At 43.0% G+C, this 5,534-nt stretch overlaps 1 pseudogene; it reads left to right on the top strand.

Moving 5' to 3' along the window:
• The first annotated feature begins 1,443 nt into the window (after window positions 1–1,443).
• LOC146554822 (uncharacterized) lies at window positions 1,444–2,760 on the top strand (annotated as a pseudogene).
• The last annotated feature ends 2,774 nt before the right edge of the window (window positions 2,761–5,534 follow it).

Genomic DNA, 5,534 nt, shown 5'->3' on the forward strand with positions numbered 1-5,534 from the left:
TTGCTTGAACACTATAAACCCATGCCTAGACTAAAGTAACACAACTTGAAGCTTTTGTTACCATACCTCAAACACATGTACCCATACCTTAAACAAAAGCGCTGCTTTGCACCCTAGTTGCAATTATGCAACACACTTACTCCTTTATGCAACACACATGGTCCTGCATGCTACACTCTATTTCATACATAAGACACTTCGCTCACAAAATGAAATTTCCGGGTGCCGTTTGGAAAACACATGTATCCAAAATACAAAACACATCGGGTAATTGCAACCACTCAAATATACACCTGAAGGCACTTACTTGCAAAACTGAACACCAATTAGCCAACTACAAAAAGCCCTCAGCGTAGCCATTTCAAGAACTTTGCAAGCATGGATGGAGGCAGAGCAAGAGGAAGAGGAAGAGGTAGAGGAGGAGGAGGAAGAGGAGGAGGAGGAGGTTGAAGAGGCCATGCATGGACCCATATTTCTGATGATATAAGAGCAACTTTGGTGTCATCAACCATGGCCTGACTATGAGGGAAGCTGGGCAGAGAGTCCACCCACATCTAAGCCGCTTCACAGTGGCATCTGTAATACAGTTTTTGCCCGTTGCTTGAACACCATGAACCCATGCCTAGACTAAAGTAACACAAGTTGAAGCTTTTGTTACCATACCTCAAACACATGTACCCATACCTTAAACAAAAGCGCTGCTTTGCACCCTAGTTGCAATTATGCAACACACTTACTCCTTTATGCAACACACATGGTCCTGCATGCTACACTCTATTTCATACATAAGACACTTCGCTCACAAAATGAAATTTCCGGGTGCCGTTTGGAAAACACATGTATCCAAAATACAAAACACATCGGGTAATTGCAACCACTCAAATACACACCTGAAGGCACTTACTTGCAAAACCGAACACCAATTAGCCAACCACAAAAAGCCCTCAGCGTAGCCATTTCAAGAACTTTGCAAGCATGGATGGAGGGAGACCAAGAGGAAGAGGAAGAGGTAGAGGAGGAGGAGGAAGAGGAGGAGGAGGTTGAAGAGGCCATCCACGGACCCATATTTCTGACGAAATAAGAGCAACTTTGGTGGACCATGTCATCAACCATGGCCTGACTATGAGGGAAGCTGGGCAGAGAGTCCACCCACATCTAAGCCGCTTCACAGTGGCATCTGTAATACGAACATTCAGACTAGAAAGCAGGTCTGTCTTCACCTCCATACCTTCTGCTCTACTCAGATGGTTTTATAGCACTGTTCTACAGTATATCACATTACCATATCAAGTGTACGGGGTGCTAATGCTCCTTTTGCAGCCAAAGTGGCTGATTACTTATATTGAAGTACAGTGTTGTACAGTGGATGACACAGTACATACAGTAAAGTACTGTAAGAAAAATAAGCAAACCGATGACAATATGTGGTTGTATTCCTCCAGAATGACTCGAAGACCTTCTGGGGGAGGACGGCAACGCCTGTTCACACAACAGCAGGAACTTCCCGTTGTGGACCTAGTGAGGGCAGACAATGCCATCCGTCTCCACCAGCTACGACGGAAAATACTTGCAGACAGGCGAGTGTTCAGCAACATAGACCATGTGAGCATCACCACCATCAGACGCATCTTGGGTAAACACAGCATCACCATGAAGCAGCTCTACAGAGTCCCATTCGAGAGGAACAGTGACGGGGTCAAAGGACTTCGAGCTGAATATGTACGGGTACGTGTAACTGTCCCTTACATTTACAATAGAGTATTGGTGAAGTCCAGTAGCAGCTGAATATGTACCATATCAGTACCACATGGATCTATTCTGAGAGCTACACAGGTACCTGTGTGATGGGGTGAGGGTGCTGTATGTGTAGCACTGTAGTACAGTGATATGTTCCCCTTTTTTCCAGAGAATCTTGGCCATGGATGGAGCTGCACAGCCTCATGAATACATTTTCATTGATGAAGCTGGATTCGACCTGAGCAAAACAAGACGACGGGGTCGTAATGTAATTGGCCAAAGGGCAATTGTGCACGTCCCCGGGCAGCGCGGGGGAAACATCACATTATGTGCCGCCATATGCCTTCGAGGGCTTCTGCACCATCATGCAAAACTAGGTCCATACAATAGCCAACACATACTCACATTTCTAGATGCTCTCCATGATATAGTTGTACAGAACAGACCAGATCAGCCCAGGTTTGTGGTGATATGGGATAATGTCAGTTTCCATCGGGCTGCTCTGGTCCAGGCCTGGTTCTCCAACCACAATCAATTTGAAGTGGTATACTTGCCCCCTTACTCACCATTTTTGAACCCTATAGAGGAATTTTTTTCGGCTTGGAGATGGCGAGTATATGACCGCCAACCACATGCCCGCATGCCTCTTCTGCAGGCAATGGAACAGGCCTGCGGCGACATTCAGGTGACAGCAATCCATGGATGGTTTCGACATGCAAGAGGATATTTTCCCCGGTGCCTAGCGGGAGAGGACATTGCTTGCGATGTTGATGAGGTCCTGTGGCCAGACCCCAACAGACGGCGGGATCCATGAGCCCACTTATGCACAATTGTCATGGTTTTTTGTGTTTACAGTATAGTGTTTTTTCTATTGCAGTATTATTGTGTTGTTGTTGTTTTTTGCTTTATCTGAATTCATGGTACTGCAATGTACAATATTGAGTAGGTCTATTTGCGTTTTTGGTTGTTTGAAAATGTGTCTCCTGTAAATGTGCCTTCTGAATAAACAATGGAAATCAAGGACTGCAGTGCTTTATGTAAAGAAGACTAGTGTGTTCCTCCTGCTCTGTAAGTGTTTGCATATGATGCAAGTATGTGTCATTTTGTCAACAGAGTTACATTTTGACAAAGGAATGTTAGGTTTTGACAGCAGAGTTTAGGTTTTGGGAGTGGAGTTTCAATTTGGCACAGATGTGACTGGTATACAGTGGGGCAAAAAAGTATTTAGCCAGCCACTGGGATGCAACTCAGTATTCTTCTTCCTCCAAACACGACGAGTTGAGTTTATACCAAAAAGTTCTACTTTGGTTTCATCTGACCACATGACATTCTCCCAATCCTCTGCTGTATCATCCATGTGCTCTCTGGCAAACTTCAGACGGGCCTGGACATGCACTGGCTTCAGCAGCGGAACACGTCTGGCACTGCGGGATTTGATTCCCTGCCGTTGTAGTGTGTTACTGATGGTGACCTTTGTTACTTTGGTCCCAGCTCTCTGCAGGTCATTCACCAGGTCCCCCCGTGTGGTTCTGGGATCTTTGCTCACCGTTCTCATGATCATTTTGACCCCACGGGATGAGATCTTGCGTGGAGCCCCAGATCGAGGGAGATTATCAGTGGTCTTGTATGTCTTCCATTTTCTGATGATTGCTCCCACAGTTGATTTCTTCACACCAAGCTGCTTGCCTATTGTAGATTCACTCTTCCCAGTCTGGTGCAGGTCTACAATACTTTTCCTGGTGTCCTTCGAAAGCTCTTTGGTCTTGGCCATGGCGGAGTTTGGAGTCTGACTGTTTGAGGCTGTGGACAGGTGTCTTTTATACAGATGATGAGTTCAAACAGGTGCCATTCATACAGGTAACGAGTGGGGGACAGAAAAGCTTCTTACAGAAGACGTTACAGGTCTGTGAGAGCCAGAGATTTTCCTTGTTTGAGGTGACCAAATACTTATTTTCCACCCTGATTTACCAATTAATTCTTTACAAATCCTACCATGTGATTCATGGATTTTTTTTTTCACATTCTGTCTCTCACAGTTGAAGTGTACCTCTGGTGCAAATTACTGACCTCTGTCATCATTTTAAGTGGGGGAACTTGCACAATCGGTGGCTGACTAAATACTTTTTTGCCCCACTGTATACAGCCAGGAGCAACCCCTCCCCCAAGTTCTCCACCAATCTACACTTTCATATTTTGTGGAATTTTTGTTTTTAAGATGGAGCTATTGAATTTGTGAGTTTATTAAATTGAGTCTGAGTATTTAACCCATGTACTGTACAGCACTTTAGTCCAGTGTGCTACATGTTTTAAAGAGCTTTAGGCTACGTTCACTCTGCAGGTCTTAATGCTCAATTCCGATTTTTTGATCAAATCCGATTTTTTTGTCTGTGTGTTCACACTACAAATAAAATGCGACAGCAAACGCGCTCTAGTGTGAACGCTCAAAGCGGCCGCATGCGCAAAAGAAGACGTCACACACAACGCGCTCTGTTTAGACCCAGAGCAAACAGTATTGTTTGATAGATGGCCCTTAATATAAAGACTTTACATTTCCCAATTTTTGCTTTAAGTTATTTTGTTATTTACATAATAATGTAAATAACCTAATAATGATCCTTATTGCTGTTTTAGAGGAGCGGTGCTTCAAAGGATAGTTGCAGATTCCTGTCAGAATCTGCAGATTATACAGTACAAATAAAATGTTCACGTTTCTCCAACATTGTCTTCCCAACAGTTTCACTGACATCTACACGGGAAGCGTTCGCGATGTCTTCTCTGGCGCTGATAATTGGTGTCTGTCTTGTGTCGGTGACGTAAAAGACGGATTTAATGCGACCTGACCGTTCAAACAGCAGTCGCTTTCTAAAACATCGGATATGTATCGGATTCAGTACCACATACGAAAGTGACCCAGATCGGATTTGAAAATATCGGATTTGTGCCGTTCACACTGTCATACCATGATCGGATATGGGTCGCATAGGGTCAGAAAAGTCGGATTTGATGCGCTTTCGCCTGCAGTGTGAACGTAGCCTTAGAAACTTTTTTCTTGGGCATTTTTGAAAATGTTTAACATTGAAAAAAAATCCTTTTGATCCAGTTAGCTATATCATGTATTAACTCAGTAACTAAAACCTCAGTATTTTAAATGTAAGCTTACCTTGTTCAGAAATCAGATGAACGCTGTTCTAAGAATCCTTCAGACACAGTAATGCCAAATAATATTTTTTCTGCCAGAAAATGTGTATTTGATGCAAAAGACTGCTAGCTTGTTCGTTTCTCAAAAAGTGTTCATGGGAGTGTAAAAAGTTTTTTTAATCCACTCTGAAAAAAATAAATACTCAAGCATTTGCATCGTGTTTTTATGAACAAAAAGTGAGTAAAGAAATTGAAGTTAAAAAAAAATACACTCATTACAAATTTAGCTGATTAAATACAACAAGAGGGTTTTTTTAACAGAACTTTATTGAACAAGTGAACACACAAAGTGAAAGGTCATATGAAAAAGACATTTTTCAGCAGTAAACCATAACAGGATATCTCAAATCATAGCAGCATAAACGCTAATTTTACCTGCACAAATCAGCACAAACGTAGCACTAAAAAAGTAGACCATTTTGGCCCGTTTTGGAGCAGTCTGGGGGGATGGTGACCTTTGAATGACCTATAAAATAATGTTTAATATCTCAAAAACCGTAGCAGCACAAACGCTAATTTTACCTGCACAAATCTGCACAAACGTAGCACTAACTGCTATTTGCCTTTACGTTTCAAGTGGGTGGGGGGTCAGCTTCACT

This window comes from Mchenga conophoros, linkage group LG17, assembly GCF_057382185.1.
Source record: "Mchenga conophoros isolate Kocher_MC1m ecotype Shallow Benthic linkage group LG17, M_conophoros_male_GT1.1, whole genome shotgun sequence".
In the NCBI taxonomy this organism is placed as follows: domain Eukaryota; kingdom Metazoa; phylum Chordata; class Actinopteri; order Cichliformes; family Cichlidae; genus Mchenga; species Mchenga conophoros.